Source organism: Pleurodeles waltl, chromosome 2_2 (assembly GCF_031143425.1).
Source record: "Pleurodeles waltl isolate 20211129_DDA chromosome 2_2, aPleWal1.hap1.20221129, whole genome shotgun sequence".
Lineage (NCBI taxonomy): Eukaryota > Metazoa > Chordata > Amphibia > Caudata > Salamandridae > Pleurodeles > Pleurodeles waltl.
Window position 1 is genome coordinate 597,042,304 of NC_090439.1, and position 19,611 is coordinate 597,061,914.

Below are 19,611 nucleotides of genomic sequence, written 5' to 3' on the forward strand. Positions count from 1 at the left end.
ATCTCTTACTTACAGGCACATGGACATGTAACAGTGTGATTTTTGCGGTAGGTGCTTTAAAATGCTGATAAAATCGAAATCTCCTCTATCAGCTGCCTTAAGTATAATTAATCAGAACAACCTATCTACTGTGCTGAAACTATTTCTGTGTTTGTGGAAGTAAAAGAGTCATATTGAGGTTTGTGCCTAACTGTTTTTGGTACTGTTATTTTTTTCAGCCATCGGTTCAAGCACTAATTTACTGTTTCCTGTCGTTAGATAACAACGTGGTAAAATGAAATAATGTCACCTCATTTAAATGAGCATGCATCTTTATCATGATAATCAAATTCAGCCCAGTTAGCTGAATAAAACTCTGCAAAGCAAAGGAAACTATGGCCCTCATTTTGACCCTGGCAGACAGGGGAGAAGTGGCGGTAAAACCGCCAATGGGCCGACGGAAAAAAAAATTGAATTATGACCATGGCGGTTACCGCCATGGTCATCCGCCACTTCTCCACTCCAACCGCCAGGGCGGTGACGACCGCTGGGCTGGAGACCTCGGTCTCCAGCCCAGCGGCCATAACCAGACCGCCCGGCTGTATCAGGACCCTGCATACCCCCATGGATTTTGGGTGGTTTGGAACCGCCACGAAATCCATGGCGGTAGGCACTATCAGTGCCAGGGAATTCCTTCCCTGGCACTGATAGGGGTTTCCCCAACCCCTTCCCCCACCCCTGAGTCCTCCCCCCACACCCCACACCCCCCTGCCACCCCCCAAAGGTGGCAGGACCCCCCTCCCCACCCCTACCCCCAACATGCACAGACACACACCCCCTCCCCACCCCAACCCCCAACATGCACAGACACACACCCCTACACGCACACATACACTACAAAAACCCATACCCGCACACATACAAACAGACATGCACACAGACCGACCCGCACACATTTCCCATACACACAACACACCCCTGCATGCATACACGCACTCACACACCTCCTCTACATACTCACACGCACACCACCATGCACGCACACAACACACAACACCCCCCATTCCCCTCCCCTAACGGACGATCAACTTACCTTGTCTGTTGATCCTCTGGGAGGGGACGGGATCCAAGGGGCTGCTCCGCCAGCTCCCCGTCACCAGAACACCGCCACACCGAATCATGTAACATGATTCGGTGGGTGGTGTTCTGATGACGGGACTAAAGCCTCCACTTCCCCGCCGACCGCCAGTATGGCTGCTGGCAGCTCTCCGTCCGAAAAAGGACGGAGGGCTGCCAGCAGTCATAATATGCCGTGTGGAAAACTGCCTGCACTGGTGGTCTTGAGTCGGCGGTCTTTGAAAAAGACTGCTGATGTCGAAATGAGGGCCTATGTGTATTGCTGGTGATTTAAGATTCCGGCCACAGTTTTAGTGGATCTATGATTCTTAGCAAAGTTACTAACTTATCGAACCTACTAAGTAGTACAGAGATTTGTGTCTTCTTAATGTAAGGGGACCATTTCAACAACAAAACAAGTGCAGCAAAAAATCTTGCAGCGCTGCCCTTTGCCATTTTCTAGTAAATATGAACCCATTGAAGTCCATCTAAGCACAGCTATGGCAAGAGAATTAATTGAGCTTGGTCTCTGTCAGACAGAATTAAATTATATATTTATTTTATCTAAAGACCATTTAGGAAATTAATGTTTCTGAGTGAATAACTCTGGAACGTGTTGAAAAATAGATGGTTCACTATAGAGATAATCTAGAGTTTTCACCAGTAGAAAATGTGTATTTTATCATCCTTGGTGGTTATTTGCTAAGAATCATGAAAAAGGCTAAAGGCCTGCATTTCAGATCCAAAGTATGGAGGATTTGGAAAGTGGAAAAACCCACGTCATGGATCAGAAACCATGAACGCTCTCTGAGACACACATAAGAAATGAAGGGGATGCTAAGAACAAGACACAGCCCGAAAAAAGCATTCCACGGTTAACTAGAATCCTATAAGAGGTAGTCACACACCTTGAAGTCTAGATCTCAGATACGTTGTTTTAAACGTTTTGTAATTGTTCAAGAGTATGGTTGTCCGTCCTTTCTTCACATATTGTGCCAAGCTGGAAGGCTCCACCCGTCGAATGGAGAGTATTGTCATGCAATGCCCCTCCTCCTTGAGTGTAAAATAGAAATTTAAGGCGTTTCTGAGTATGAAAGTTGTTTTTCCTATCTATTGTGTTACGTTTGGTTCTGTTAACGCACGCTTAAACTTAGATTACACGTAGGCCCTAGTGTAATATATTTGTAAGTGTTTCAAGAACAACAAATACCATCTAAATGCATTGAAATGTTTCTACTTACATGCAGCTTAACAGACACGTTTTCCATAGACTGTGGACGTCACGTTATTGTTGGCGAAGCAAAATCTTCCTTTCCATGGACATTGTGGAACAACATATTCATGCCTTGGGAGTTCTTCTTGCCTCAGAAAACAAAAAGGTTTTAAAAAATGATGGAGAACTCATGGAGTTAGGTAAACTGGTATCAAGGTGGGCACTGGATTGGCTAGACATCTTTCCGAATGTACCTACGGAGATTAGGGTGACGGAAGACATTTTGGCGCTCCCCTCTACTCCAGATTTTAAGGTGCTTGTATAATGGGCGCTCAGCGTGTTTCGCAGCCACTCTCTTGCCTACCAGTACACTGTCTACAATGCTCTGGTACACCAATTGATCAATTAGATACTACGGCGTTCCCGTAGTAACTAATTCTTCTTTGTATTAATTGCTTCAAATATTCAGATTCCAGCTAACCAACAAGTTTTTTTTTCCGAATGTAAACTCAGTCTGTCGTACCCTGACGTCCAAAATGACTTCATGATCTCTCTTTTTTATTTATCCAGTTGTTAGCAACAACCCTTTGAATTACTTGCCGTGAATCTCCCATTTGATCTCGATTTCATCCTACTCTTTTATTACCTTTGATTGGTAGTCTGGGCTCCCATTTCTGAGATAAATGTGGAGTCCCAAACATACACTCTAGTGCAGTGAGACTACAGACCAGTTATGGGTACATCACATCCTGTCATTAGGTGTGAGACTGTCACCCACACCATCTGCCCTGCCTCTTTAAAAAAAAATTGGTTGAAAGTCCATGGGCGGTTGGGGTAAGCCAGATGTTTTTGTTCAATTTGTTTAAACTAGCATAAGGTTAATTACCTTAATGTTTCCCAAACTGTTTGCCAGGGGTTTTGAAATGTTCAGAAACATAATCAAAATGTTGCTGTTACTTTCTCTTCAGGAAAGATCAGGTAGATTTGGGTAGGGGTGATGGCCTTGCCGTGAAGGGCATTAATTTACTACTGAACAAGGACGTAATGTGACACCTGAATGTAGCACACCAGGAGGCAATCACAAAAGGTCCACAGTGAATAAATAGTGCTATGTTAAAAAAGAGTAAATAAATGCACTGACAACATAGTGAGGCATGGCCTCTCTTGCGTGTGGCTGTAAAATTAACGTTTGTTCTTGAATTTTTGTCCTGAATTTTGACCCTTTGTCCTGAATTTTTGTCCTGAATTTTGACCCTTTGTTCTGAATTTTTTACAGTCCTGTCCAGAATTTGCCTCAGTGCCAGGTGGTCACCCTACTCTCTCATCAGTTGTTTGGGATAAATAATTGCTCAGGTTCATACTGCTCAATACTATGGCATTATGATGTATTCACAATAGATATATCTCATGGAGGCCAGTCAGCTTTTTGTGTCCGATGTGTTAATGCCAAATTTAACAACTGAGAGATAGTCGATGTCGTTAGCTGCTCTCCTTGAATCATTGCAGAACACGTCGCCCAGTTTCATCCTCACTCAGGGAATCCACAACTTCGGCATAAGATGGCGCTACCAACCAGACAGGTGCAGTTTCGGGCGTGCAAACCAGGATTAACCAGCTGAACAATTAGGCACTATTTGCGCCTTGCTGTGTATGCAGACTACATGTTATACTTGCGAATACGCGCCGGTCAGGCACCCAGCCACAGCCTTTTTGGCTACGTTGGAAAGCTTTACGGTGTCATTACCTGCAGTCCAGTCGCGCCTAGAAATACCGACGAGGACCCAGGAGAAGCTAAATATACATCATAAAGACTTCAGCGCTTATGTGAAACTAGATGGAACGGTGGACACGGGTCTGTCAAAGCGAAAAAAGACGCATCCTTCTACCCTTCTTGTGCAAAAGCAGACACCCACTGAGAAAGGTTACCACAATACTTGTAATGCTCGTGCTTAGCATGAGAACATGACACAAATGGAATGTGTGTTCATGCTTTAGATGTTGTCAGGAGCTTTTACAGGGGTAAAGAGCCTTTCATGGTACTTGCAAAGTGAAATGATGGACATACACGATCTAACATGGTGATTACGTCTTTGAAGTATTTTGAAAAAACAGAGCACATGAGAACTGCAAATAGCACGTGCATAGTACCGTAAAATAACGTGTGAGTGGCTAAAGCTACAACCTTTGGAACCTGGGAAATAGGGGCTATATGTACAAACCATTTTTGCGGTCGGAAATGATTATGCTGTAGGACAGTGGCGGCTCCTCCACCTGGGAGGAAGAGCGTCGCCCCCGCTATCAGCAGAAGCTGCAAACCTTTCACAGGGAAGGGACAACTATATGTTTATTGTCTCTTCCTTGTGAAAGGGGCAGGGCCATGGGGTGAAGAGCAGTGAGGGCAGTGCACTCCCCTCACTCCGTATGTAGGTTTGGCCGTCCATCTCCGGCCGGCCAAACATACATGCGCAGTAGGCTTTCTCAAGCCCGGCACTGTGTTGCCAGGGCGCTCCCAGCAAATCCTGGTGCTGCTCTGTGCAGCGTCAGGATTGGCCGCCAGGGAGGCTGGGGGCCTGTGCCTGCTTGCAGCCTGAGGAGATGGAAGAGAGGAGAGGAGCAGTGCAGAAGTAAGTTTATTTTTTATTTTTTCATTTTTAATTTACATTTATTTACCCCCGCCACACCTGTGCGCTACCCCGCCCTTCCCCAGTAACCATGGTGAGCCGCGACTGCTGTAGGAAGTATTAAATAGTAAGTGGTGAGCCAGCATTGGTCCTTCTGCAAACATTGTTGAAATATTAGTCCACAAAACATTGTTCACGTGATGATGTGTTGGGTGTTATTTATTCAATAAGCGTTATAAAAGTTATGCATAGTTTGGGTAATTGCAATTAATATAAATTTCCATGCATGTCCAGTTTTTTACTGTTACAATTACTTTTTTTCTATGCATACATTTGTTCAAACTAGTTATTCAAGTGAAACATACAATCTATCATAGACGTCTACTTTTTCAAAAACAACAATAACTGTTTATGTAGTTTATTCCCATTTGCAGTACATCAATCAGGGGAACTTTGCCCCTATGTTGAAAGTCATATTTATCCTGTTAGCCTAGTGTCAATAATGTAAACGTACAACCCTCTGTAAATTAACCACCACGTACTACCATGTTGAGATCAGTGTTAACCACTACGCACTATAATGTTAAGGCTAACGTACAGCACTTACACATATGCCAATGGTAACTACTTCACTAAGTCCTCCACATTTGTCCCACCAGGTCCCCAGCCACCCATGTGCCCAAGTGCACCAGAGCATTCCATATAATTTGTTCCACACCTCTCCCACTCTAGCAATGCTGGCAACAACGGTGTGCAAGGATGAGAGTGAAGAGGTCTGGGGCATGTCCCGCTGTAAGTTTAAGGAAAATGTTCTACTGCCCCAATTCTAGATTGTTAGCTATAGTAATGACTGTATTCATTCAAAGATGGTACCAGACACTCCTATTTAATCCTCGCACCTGAATATTGTGGTCTACAACATTGTGTGCTCCACAGGGGCCGAGTATCAGAACTTCAAGTTTCCTCTATCTAAAGTGATGTGGAGACCGTCCCTGATATGATCAGTGTAGGTTTTGTTTCCCTATATGTGTCTAAAGCACAGTATAGTCATGCATTTGCCTTTTATTTCAAATATTTAATAATAAACAATATATCTGGAGGAGAAGCTGTAGGAACATGGACGCCTGAAGACAAGCTGGTTGGGAGCTGTTGACTTTGATACCAACCAACACCATTAAGGCACATCCCTAGTATGCACAGTCTCAGGTAGATAGATGGCGTGTAACTGGAAGTCTGATAATGTGCTTTCTTAGAACCAAGGTAAAGAGGCAGGGCTGTCCCTTATTACCAGGCCTCTATGACAAGCATATACACAAACTCACACAATATATATATATATATATATATATATATATGTATATATATATATATATATATATATAAAACCTATTAGCGTTTGCCAGTAGGTAGTTATAGTTAGGAGGTATTTCCCAGAGTAAAAGCATGTTTTGTTTTGCCAATAACTTTGGCACGGCTTGACAAATCTTCAGGGAATTTTCAAAACTACTACACACCTGAGTTCACATGCTCTGTTCAAAGTTTCAGAGTGATTCGCCAAGTACGGGGGAGAAAAAGGGAGGGTGTTACAAAACGCATTTTCTCTATGCAAATTCCCATAAGGATTTTCGACACAACTACAGCCCAAACCGCTGGACAGAATTACACCAGATCTGACAGAAAGCTATATAGTGGTCCAGAAAGTGCCCTTTTTGTTATCTGGTGTCAATCTGATCCAAAGTTTTTGAGTAATTAAATTTTTTTTTATTTCTGGGGACGCAGGTCTGACAGATCCCATGCTGATATCGAATTGGCTGCCAACAGTTCAAGCAGGAAGTGTTGATAGCTCTTTTGGGACTCAGGCTCAGCCAAGTCCTAACAAAAAAAGTAAAAAAAAAAAAAAAGGGAAGGGGGTGTGGTAGGAGTACTCCTCCCCCTAGGGTTGAAGGTGGGCCTGCAAGAGCCAAAAAGCATTTTTTAAAACATTTTCCAGCAACAATTATGGAGGATCCACGAATCCTGGGAAATTTTGTTTAAGAAATACAGTGTGGTTTCCTGAGTTTGTTTACAGATTGAACTCAGGGTGGGCCAGGTCGTGGTGGCATATATTAATTATTTTTTTGAGGAGGGGGGCGTACATGCCCCCCCTACCCATGGCTAATAGGGGCTCTGGTTACCGCCACCTCCCCGGGAGCAAGCCAATGCTAAATGCAGAGGCAGGGGCCATGCAACCCACCTCTGTAAGCTGTTTAGTGCCCCGGGGACCGCCACCTGCCTGGAGTACAGACAATAAATTCAACATGAAGGAGGGCAGCCGTGTGGACACCTCACCAGGGCCCTTTAAGGCCCCAGGGACCACCGCCTCCGAAGGCCAGGCAGATTAACAGTAAAGAGGGAAGGGGTCGTGCAGCTGCCCTCCCAAGTCATTTATGGCCCCAGTGACCACCACCTCCCCAGGGCAGCCCTTGCAATAATCAAAGGAGGGGGCCGTGCTGCCTCCACCTGGACCATTAATGGCCCTTCGGACTGCCACCCCCAGGGCCATTTCCATATGCCCCGAGGTGCCCACCCTTGGGACATAGTAGTTTTCTGTTGCTTGGCAGAAGCTATGTCAGCTCCTGTCAAGCAGGTGGCCAGGAGCAGGAAAACCTCTGCTGCATGCTAGTAGCAGACTTTTAATCTGTAAGCAGGCAGGAAAACAGATGAAAAAATTGCTCCTGCATGCAGGGAGCAGCATTTGTTTCTGCACCCTGCATGCAGGAGCAATGCCAGCTCTCGCTGGAGCCAGCAGAAACTGCGGGGGATCAAGGCTCACCCCACGGTCCCCAAGACTGCATACTTGGTGCTTGGGTGGGACCAGGGCCATAGCACTCAGGAAAAAGTTGCTGGTCCCCAGGGAATAGGGTCTCCAGGAACAAAACTGGCCCAGGGAGCAGGCCGCATGACCCCTTTCCCCTTTTAATAATTACCCAGGCCCTTGGAGATGGCATCCCTGGGGCCAAATTCAGCCCAGAGAGGTGGGCCACCCTGTCCCCATTCAATAATTGGCCAGGCCCCAAGGGATGTGGTCTGCGGGGCCAAAATGGACCCAGGGAGGAGGGCCATGTACCCTTTCACTTTTATTAAATGGCCAGGCCCTGGGAGATGGGATCCCCTGGGGCCCAAATAGACTCAAGGATGGTGGCCCTTTGCTCATGTGTGGAGTGGTGTTGGATGCCTATGGGGGAGGCGGGTTGGCCGCAGGACCTGGCTGCTGGGAAGGACCTGTGACCAACCTAAGCCAAGCACGTCGAAAGGCCGTGCATGGAGCGGGGTTGGTGCCTATGAGAGATTGGATTTACATAAAGTAATTAATTATTACTTAACATTCAGAAAACCATAGAAATTCACTGAAAAAAAAACAAAGGTTACATTTACAGGGACATTATAGATAGGAAAAATAATTTACAAAACCTAAAAACTTCACTGAAAAAGCCAAAGGTTACAGGGACGTTATAGTCATGTTAACTCTTTAAATGCACAAAACCATAGAAATTTAACAGTGATAGTTTACTTATCTCAGGAAACTATAACTTGTGCCCTAAGGTAACTAAAACTCACACCATCGACATACATTGCTATTTACCCCACATATTATATCAGTAATGATATCTTTAGTGACATTATTCACAATATAACTGCAACTTTTCCAATAACATTATTGATAAAAAAAACTGTGCAGGGCTGTGGCGCGTGCCTCTCTTCCCGATAAATAAAATGGCAGGTCCCGGGGATGGGGTCCTTAGGGCCAAAGTTGGCCCAGGGAGGGGTCACATGCCCTGTACCCTAAAAAAAGTGTGCCAGCTCAGGGGGATGGAGTCCTCAGTGCCAAAACCAGCCCATGGATGGGGTCACATGTCTATCTCCCCCACAAAATGTGAGGGGCCCTGCGAGATGGGGTTCCAGGGCTGAAATCGGCCCAGGAAGGAGGACCATGTGCCCTTCCTCATTGAATATGGTGCTTGGCCCTGGCGGATGGGGTCGGCCTCAGGCCTGGGGCTTTGTGCCCCCTCACCCTTAAATATGTTGGGTATCACATCCTGGTGTTAAATACAGCCTGGGTAGGGGGACTCTGTGCTCCTGCCCCCTAAAAAAATCCCTGGGTCCAGGGGGATCGGGTCCCCATGGCCAAAAGCAGCCCCGAGAGGGGACATAGGGGTTTGTTGCCTTTAAGGGGTCGAACAGGCCCTGAGGCCAACCCCCATGCTGTGCATGGTGAAAGGCTCTGCACAGCATGGGGTTAGCTGCATATGGGCAGTTGGTCGCAGGTCCTGGTTGCAGGATAGGCCCTGTGGCCATATCTCCCTCTACACATGGCTGAAGGCCATGCACAGCTGCAGTTCGATTACCACATGGTAATTAAATATTTCTTTATGTTAAAAGAATCCTAGAAGTTCAGTGAAAAACCAAAGGTTACCGGGATGTTATAGTTGGAAAATAGCATAAAACACATAGAAATTCACTGAAGAAAACTAAGGTTCCAGGGACATTATAGTTAGGAAGTAGAATTTAAGAAACCTTGGAAATTCACTAGAAGTTGAAGGTTTCATGGATGTTATAGTTAGGTTCAGATTTTACACACATAAAACCATAAACCATTCTGCAGCTATAGTTATAGGTATCTTAAGAAACTATAACTCGTGCTCTAATGTAACTATAACTCATGCCTTTGCCATGCACTGCTAATTACCCCCCATATTACATCAGTCATGGCATCTTCTATGACATCATTGATAATATCACTGCAACATGTGGAATAAAATTATTGATGAGAAAAGTGTGCATGGCGGGGGGTTGAGTTACGGTTACATTAGGGCATGCGTTTAGGGCATTCGTTTTTGGTGAATTTCTAAGCTTTCTTAAACTTAAAGTCTATTTCCTAACTATAACGTCCCTGTACTGTAATCTTTGTTATATTCAAAATATATATACTATATATGTATATATAGTATATATATATATATATATATATATATATATATATATAGTATAGTATATATAGTCAAAAAGTAAAAGTAAAAATACTTTATTCAATTGTTTATCAACAACCATAAAAGCACATAAGAACAAATAAAATATTAACAACACTTATATGACTTAAAATCCGAAAATGGCTTACATCAATTAATGGTGATAAAAACACGGGGACATATTCTCATATATTTTGTTAGGAAAAAAACCTGAGGACATTACAAAAACTGTTGATAAAACATCTACGGAATTGTTTAAAAGCCCTTTTTTGCCTTCAATACTGCACACAAATAAACTGCAAGACCATTTCAAATTTTGATTGATGGAAGAGTTTGTAGGTACAGAAAAGCCGGGCGGCACTGACGTATTTGTAAAAAGTTTAAAAGTGGTATTAAAAATTCCTTTCTCTGGTCAATGTACAATTTACAAAATAAAAGTGTATGTATTGTGCTTTGTATCGAGACTGAATCACAAGGACAGTTCTCCAATACAGGACTCCAGTCATTGATTACAGGGAAACTAACTAATCAATGGAATGTCTCTAGTCTTAAGCGGGTGAGAACAAAGCGATGCCTGGGGTTCAAAACATACAGTAGATATGGTTCCATACCATCCTTCAGCTGCATCAATTAATTCCTCATGATGCTTGATTTTCCTGCTTCTATAGCCCACCTTAAGTCAGCCAGATGGGTAATACATTCCTTTTTAAGGTCTTTCCTAGTCAGTGTTTCCATTATTTCTGGTGTAAAATAATAGTCCGGATGACCCAAGTCCCTAAAAAAGTTCTTAATATACTCCAGCCAAGGGCTCCGCAATTAATAGTTTAACATTTGAGAATCTTTTATGATCGCCCTGTTCAATCTTGCGTGTTCTGAAGACCAGCCTTTATGCCATAACAGTACTGGTTGTATCCTTATTAAGTCTGCAATATACATAACCCCCAGTTCTGAATGACACACAAATGATTAAGTGGATTTGGAAACATTTAAAAGTGACTTTAAAAAATCATTTTCTGCTGTCTGCAACGCATTGCACTTTTTATATCCCCATAGGCCTGCCCCTTACATTGCAATAGAAACACATTTAACACTATACATTGTCAACATGTCCTTTGGTGTGATTCTCCCTACTCTTTCAGAATTGTTTTTTATGGCCATGATGGTTTTGATAAATTGTAGTTTCCTTGAACTAATACATTGGGACCAAGTGCCTCTGTTATCAAACAGAATTCCTAGGTATGAGAATGTTTGTGTAACGTCTATTTTCTCACCCTTTATTATAATGGGGCTATTTTTAGTAGTCTTAGTACCACATTTCATCACATATGTTTTGTAACGATTGACTTTGAGGCCTTGTTCTTCCATGTAATTAACAAAAGTTGCCAAAAGACTCTGCAGAGCTAATGGGGTTCGGGCCATAAGAACGGCATCGTCAGCATACATAAGAGCTGGTATCGGTCAGTAGCCAATTTGTGGTAAATCTTTACATTCAGTAACTAACACTGACTCAAGTTTATTTATATATAATGAAAAAAGGAAAGGCGCTAATACGCAGCCTTGTCGTACCACTTGATTTATACTGAATGGAGTGGTGCATTCCCCGTGCACCCCAAACCGTACCTTTGCTCTGCTTCCAGAGTATAACTCCCTTATGAAATGGACTATTGTTTCATCTACCTCCAGTTGCAACAAGGTAGACCATAATTTACTGTGGATCACACAATCGAACACCTAGGTCAAATCTACGAAGACCAAATATAGGTTTCCTTTCCTGACCTTAGTGTATTTTCCAATCAGGATATCTAAATTTAGAGCCTGTTCCACCATTCCTATCCCTGGGCGTAAACCATATTGCAGGTCCGTTAGGATGTTATTCATTTCAGCCCACTCCTGTAATCTGTTCAAGATGATACGACCAGCTATCTTTGCAAGGGTATCAAGAAGCGAGATTGGTCTATAGCAAACAGGATTAAGGCGATCACCTTTTTTTAAATATTGGTACTATAATAGATTCTGCCCAGGTTGAGATAAAACCTGTGGAACAACATGCTCTCAGAACCTGTGTCAATAGAGGGCCCCACAGAGCAGTATTGGACTTATATATGTCCACTGGAACTCCGTCTGGGCCTGGTGCTTTCCCACTCTTACTAGCGTTTATGGCGTCAATTACCTCATTTAAACTAAACGGTGGAGCAATAGTCAGGAAGTCACCTCCATGGGCATCTATATCAAGAGTCGCCTTTTTTGAGCAGTATATTTCAGAAAAATGAGCAATCCATTCCTCCTCCGTAATGGCTATTTCTATGCAGAGTGATTCTCTTTCTCGCAGCAACAGGGAATTTACTACCTTCCAAAATATAACATTGTTATTTAGAAGACTTGCTTCATACAGGGTATTCCAAACCTCTTCTTTTAATTTTTTTCCTGTTTTTTACGGCCTTCTTACACTCATGTCTAAGTATGGAGATCTCACTCTTACTTCTTTTTGGATTATATTGGGTCTTTTTAAGATTTTTATAAGCCCGTGTACATTCAGAGTCAAACCAGCCTCTTTTTTTCTGGAGTCTAGACATTTCCACGTTAATACTGAGTGTTTTTTTTAATCCCATTTGTGATTACAAAAAAAACATTCTTGTGGGTTTATGTTATCAGTAAGGCAAATCTTGAAGTCTTTAGCGGGGTCACTAAGCAACTGCTTCATGAAGCCTATTGGTTCAATCTGGGACCATCATGAGGAATACCCATTCCTTGCGCCCAATTTCAAATTACTAAGATTATCCACAGTTCCCGTAAGTTGCTTTTTATCTAAAGGCAGGGCAAGATGTATACTATGGGGGTAGTGATCACTAAGTGGAATATCATAAATCTGGTAATTAGATATGCTATAAGAAAAATTGTTAGATGTTAGAATAAAATCTATTGTTGTGTTTGCGCATCTACAGTTAAAGGTGGGTTCTAATTGCAGTTTACTACCACATAGTCCATTTGAAAGTGATAAATCAAACTTAAACATAGTGTCATTCAATATACTACCATAATGGTTGTGGCTGAAATGAGGTTGATCCTCATTTCCCCCTACATATAGGCGACAAGCTTTCTCAGCCAATTGTGTGCAAAAGTGTGTGCTAAAGTCACCTCCCCATACAATCAAAGTCTCTTTCCTAGTGGAGTTACACACTAGTCCCAAATCATTCTGTAGTTATATTTGAAATTTTACCCAATTGGGCATTATTGTGAAAATTTACAATAACAAAACTGTAATACATTTTGTAATTTACATAGAATCAGCCGATAAAAGACATTTGAAGTTAGGCTAATCGCCTTTATCAAATCAAGCTTATTTGAAATGTAGGTACAAAGCCCCCCTTTCGGCCTGCCATGTACGGAAGGGATCGCGGGAGTATGAAGTGTCCTATATCCATTTATATGTAAAGGATCTGTACACCAGGTCTCTTGGAGGAACAAACAAGAAAACGGCCCGATAAAGCCTAGCCATTCGTTATTTTCAATTTTACTGCGAGGGCCTGCCACCTTCCAAAACAAAAAATCGACACTTGATCTTACCATCCCTGGATCATATGAATCAAGGACGGCATGATCTATCTCCTTGAGAGGGGTGGGTATATGGGTAGTCATGTGGACAGGATCTCCTCCTTCAAGCACTCCAGCTCTGATGTTGTGCTGTTCATTATTTGTTCCAGTGAATACATCCCCACTACTGGCCATCAAACCAATGTTATTGTTTATTGGATCAAGTAAGGATTCCGCAGTGATGGGTCCCCTCCTATCACTGTCCTGGTCATCCGACAGTCAGTCCAATTCTTCCAGAGGTGAGAGGGCTTGGAATCTATTACTAATAGGGGAAAATGTAATTTACGCTCAGTTCTATTCCGTGAGGAAACGTTCCCTTTTTTAGGTTGATCCTGACTCTCATTGCCTTGATAAAAGTAACCTAGTGGAAGTAATGAAATACCATGATTAAATACCTATTGAGGACTTATTCCCCTCAAAATACTTTCTACCAATTTTGGTGATTTAAATGAGAGTACCACACAGTCTCCCGTTAATGATTTCTGGCTCCTGCCCACCCATTTAACTCTCCTGACCATTTTTATATCTTCAAATAGTGTGCCAATCATGCCGGGTTCCATTCAAGATCCTATCCAATTTAAGGATTTATTTCTTAACGCCATCCATGTTTCCCGGTTCTCATCAGGTTTAGCAGGAACATTCGCAAGAACCACTACATAGAGGGTCGCTGCGGGAGGTAATTGTAAAATATCACTCAGTAGTAGTGGTGTATCCGAGGGGGAGTAGGACATGTTATAAATCTCAGAGCCACTTGTACTTGTGTGCACTGTTGTAGTTTGATATACACTACCGGTGCCACCTACGTATGTATAGGACTCTATGGGAGGCTGCTTGGCTGAAGATGTAATCAGCGAGGGTTGCCGCTCCATGACAAAATGTAAATTTGAGTCGGTTGCACCGCTGAGTTGAGGATTTATATAGATTGGGTCAGCTTATCGTGTCTTTACTAGGTCAAGAATGGACTCCACATTACTCTCTACGTGAGTTAGGTGGTTTAGGTGGTTTAGCAGTATATCAAATGATGTTTTAACTATGAGTTCTAAAGCTTTAATAGTGTCTAAAATATTTACTTGGGCTTTTACTGTAATTTTCTTCTGGGGGAGTTTCTTTGTAATGGCTTTAATATGCGACTGTCCAGTAGGTTGAATGCCTATATCGTCCTTGTTACAAGATTTGGCTGTCAAGGGGCTTGAAGCGCTTCCCCTTTGGAATACTCAAGGCTTCCGTATATGTTTAGGTGGAGGGGGGAAGTCATCAACCTCAAATATGGACTTATTTGTGTATTGAATACAACTATTTGGGGCCTCATCCCGGTCCCTGCTCTCTATTACCTTAGACTGGTGTATGGAGTCTGGGTCTACAGTTGGGGGATTATTATACAAGGATAAAGCCTCTACAGGGCTCCTTTGTAATAGTAGCCTTTCTTAAACATTTGTGATCTGCTTATCTATGGCCCCCATTGCACCTGAGATATACTTTAATATTGATGTGTGGTCTTTATGAGGGAATATACATTTTGCGTTTGATTGCTTCCTCTTGCCCATCTCTGGGTTTCAGTTCTACACTAAAATACCCAGCTGATATTGCATTGACACACTTCTTTGCTGGCTGACCCCCTGTTAATGCGCTATTCAATAAACCCAGTGAAATTAATGCAAATTAGGCTTGATACATGGATTAATAAAACATTATTATTGGTTGATAGAATGGCAGATTAAACTACACTTTTCTAGCGTTAATATTAGAGGGGTGGCCCAGCCCAGTCTCCTCCGGACTCTGATGGGTGCAGATGGGCCCGCCCTTGGCCTGTGCGCGTACCGCGTTGCGGGGGTTTGCGACGTGCTATGAAGCACTCGCGAAGTTGGCTCCTCCCCCCTGAAGCAGCAGTAGGATCCTGGGACAGAGAGTCCCCAGCCAGACACCAGAACAGCAAGGCAGTATTTTGTTTAGTATAGTAAAGAGAAGGTTTTACATATATGTAAATGTTTAACAGTGATTCCCTCTTAAATAGATTTATTTTTATAAGAGAAAAACCATTGTGCACTTATCTACATTTCGTTCTCGAGGACAGCGGCAACATTCTATAATGATCGCCAGTTACAATCTGTCATATATATGCCACAAAAAATGAGACCAGATATAGGCGTGTCCTCCTCTCAGGTGTCAGAGCTTTGAAACTTGGATGAGTCTAGTCAGATTTCCAATGGTCTGGTGAGTAAGAATAAAATGGACATGATGATTTGAAACATGTAATATATATTCAGTAATATAGTTAAACTAACACACTACTTAAGAAGCCAGGTTAGAGCCCGGTCAGAACACCTACCCATCATGAATTGCCTCGCAGCAGAAGCGCGATGCCGTTAGAAGAATAACGCACATTAATGTCAGGGTAGGCCACCCCCTTTTGTCATCACAGTTATGAATGCCAGATTCTGCAATGGTCCTGAGCATGCTCTTCTGGAGCTCGGCGGCCAGCGTGGTTTGGAGTCAGCGCGCGGCTCACTGGAGGCCCTGCCAAAGGCAGAGGAGGCAGAATCAGCACAAATCGGTGCCTTCCATATGCATCAGAGTCACGTCGGATGGCACAGGAGCTGAGCAGTGCTGGGAAAGCGAAGGAAGCAAGTTGCTTGGTCGCTTGATGGAGCATCCATCTCTGGGTTCAGGCGGTGAGCAGGGTAGTCGGGTAGAGGCTGGGTCTCACGGTAGAGCTCAAAGCAAGAGGCGCACGTGTTGAGGCCATGTGGAGAATCACTTGATGCGGTCACTGCGCCCTTCTAGTGTGAAGGAGGGTGGTGAAGACCGACTAGGTGGCGTAGAACACTTTGAAGCTAGTGCTTCAGTAAAAACGACGAAATCCCGCCTGAAGAGGATGCTAATTAAACCCCCTTATCCCAAAAGTTCGAACTTGTTGAAAACCCCTTTAAACAGGGCGGTGGCAGAGAACTCTATAATTGAGGATAAGAGTTTGTTAACCAAGTATGCCAAGAGAATCATGCCTTCCTTAAAATCTTACTTTAAAACTCGCTCGGATATGAGCGACTTTCCTTCTGAGGGTAAAAGGGAACAGACAGGATCAACGGAGAGTAGCAGTGAGGTTGGAGGGATGGCATCAGAGAGTATGGTCCCAACGGTGTCAGTTGACTGTGATCCCTCCACCCTGTCTACAGCATCAATGCCTCATGATAGTATGGTGGCGCCGGTGGTGGCCCCCTTAAGAACACCAGACGGGGAGGTGTGTGGAGGAGGGAGCGGAACACAACTTCAGAAGCCCGGAGGGTTGAATGACTCAGGGGCACCGACCAGTGGGTTAATGGGCTGCAATCTGGTTCTGTAGACCTTGTCCCAATTGTCTCAAGAGATTTAAGAGCGCTTTGAAACTTCTGAGTCTAATCAGAATGGGATTCAACGTACCTGTTCTCATTTAGAAGCTAAAATCAAGAATCTGATCCAGCGCACAGTGGACTTAGAGGTGTTTGGATAATCGGGGAGCGTTGGATAATCGGGGAGATAAAGGTCTATGAGGCTGTCTATACATTAGTTAGTTATTATGGGCCAAATGTGGATGATATCACTCCATTGTCCAAACTATTTAATAGCCTTCTTGAGTTTAAAGCCCCAATTATTTTTGGAGGGGACCTAAATGTTTTATTGGTCAATACCTTGGATAGGCCCTCTGAGAGAATAAAAAATAATTCTCCAAAAATGAGACCTTACCTGTCAGACATGATGGAAAATTTCGATTTATGCGATGCATTGCAGCAACTGAGGGGGGAAAGTAGGGAATATACTTTCAACAGTAAAAAGAATGGCCACTATTCGAGGTTAGACTATTTTCTTGTTGAGAGACAAATTTTTGATTTGGTTCAGATGCTTATCCATTTATTGGATCATTCGGCCTTATTGTTAAAAATCCAGCAGAAGGAAGGGTGGTAGGATAGGAGGTGGACAATTGATGAAAGGATGCTGGCACAGCCTCAACTAGTTCATAAGTTATTACAGCAGTCGCAGGAGTTTTTTTGTTGCAATATGGCTTCTGCCCCAATTTATGTGGTATGGGACACATACAAGGTGTGGTTAAGGGTGACGATAACCAGTTTAGCTGTACACTGGGTGAAGCACGAGAGGTCTCTTCAACTTGATTTTGAGGGGGAGATTGCAAGGGCAGAAGAGGTGTTAAAAGCAAGCACAGTTAGTGAGGCCAGTAGGGGGGCAGCAGTAGAGCACTTAGAAGACCTGCAGGCAAGATTCCAGGTTATGCAGGAGGTAAAAATGGAACAGAAATTGGAAGCTAGTAGAGCGCGTAACATTATATAGGGCAAAAGTTGGGGAAAACTGTTAGCGTGGAAGAGCAGATTGGAGCTGCGACAGAATAATATCAAGAAGGTTATGGATGAGATTATAGGTGAGTTGGTTGAGGATAATCAGGGGATAATCACTGCATTCAAATCCTTCTTCCAGAAGCTTTATAAAGGTTATAAATGCATGACTGGGACAGAAGTATCTTCCAAGATTATTACGCGAGGAAGCGCACCGTTTGGCCCAAGCAACATCAGGCTCTGAGATTTTAGCTGTTGTCACAAGAGTAAAGAAATGGAAAGCTGCGGGCCCTGATGGGATCCCCAGTGAGCTTTATGTGGCATTGGAAGAAGTTATTATTCCAGCTTGGGTGCAGTTGTTCAATTCTATACTGTTGGAGGGTTCTCCTATCCCAAATTCTTGGAATGATGCGGTAATCACATTACTGTTGAAACCATGTTAGAATTCTTTGGAATGCCAATCCTACAGACCAATATCTCTGCTAATTAGCGACTCTAAGATTTTTTCCTAGTATTTTGGCAGAGCATCTGAAAAAAAGTGGCTGGACAATTGATACATCAGGATCAGCAGAGATTCCTACCGGGTGGGAATATGAGAGATCTCAATCATACCCTAACAGGCTCTATTTACTTGGCTGCAACTTTAGATATTCCTTTGGCTGTTCCACTAACGCGTTTGATCGAGTGAACTGGAAATATCCTATGGCTAACCTGGCCCACTTTGGAATAAGCAAGTCTTTAATTAATGTGTTAATAAAGATATATAGTGCACCATCTGCGAAAATCTTGGTTAATGGTGTCCTGTCACCGAAAGTGGAGATAGGAAGAGGCACTAGGCAAGGGTGCCCCTTTTTCCCATATCCTTTTTGATTTATATATTGAACCCTTTGCAGAAAGTCTGAGGCCTAATGATTATATTAGACCTTTTGTGGTCGGCAATTTCTGTAGGAAAATTACATTGTACGCAGATGATTTGATGGTTTTCACCTCTGATGTTATGTCAGCGATTCCTAATCTTCTAAAAGAAGTAATTACTTTTTAAAAATTGGCAGGTTATGAAGTGAATGGAGGGAAAATGGAGATAATGACTTGGAATCAAAATTATGAAGATCCTAGAAAGGTTTCAGAGATGAGGTACTTTGGTATAAGGATAACACAAGATCTGGGAGAGTTAGCTTTTAAGAACCTAGATAAGGTGGTTACGGAGGATGGGGCTCTCTTGAAGAAGTGGGGAAATTTTCCACTTACAAGTTATGGTCTGTTAATCTGATTAAGATGTCCATTTTCCAGAAGATAACTTTTTTATTTGAGAGCATCCCTTTACATTTTGACAAAATAGCTATTTTAAAGTTACAGGCAAAGATTATATTTTTTATCTGGGCCAGCAAAGGTGTCCGCCAATCCTGAAAGAAACTGAGGAGGAGGCCCGGTGTGGGTGGCTTGGCCCTTCCTGATCTGCAGTTGTACTGTTGTTCATACCAACTAAAAAATAATAGGATGTTATTGTTGTCCCCGGATGCCTCGATAATGGGATCTATGTTCAGGGCAATGTTGACAGCTTACCCCGTAAATGGTTTTTCGTACAAATTTGGGGGCCCTAAATTCTTCAAGAAAGTTAGGCTGAAATGTCTACGAGCAGCCGCCACCAGTTGGTATGAAATAAGATCCTTTCTTGGTGTCAGTTATTATAGTAAATTAGCGCCTATTTGGGATTCACTAGGGACCCTGGAGTGTCTGCTTGACAGTTTGGCTCTGCCCTTTAAAAG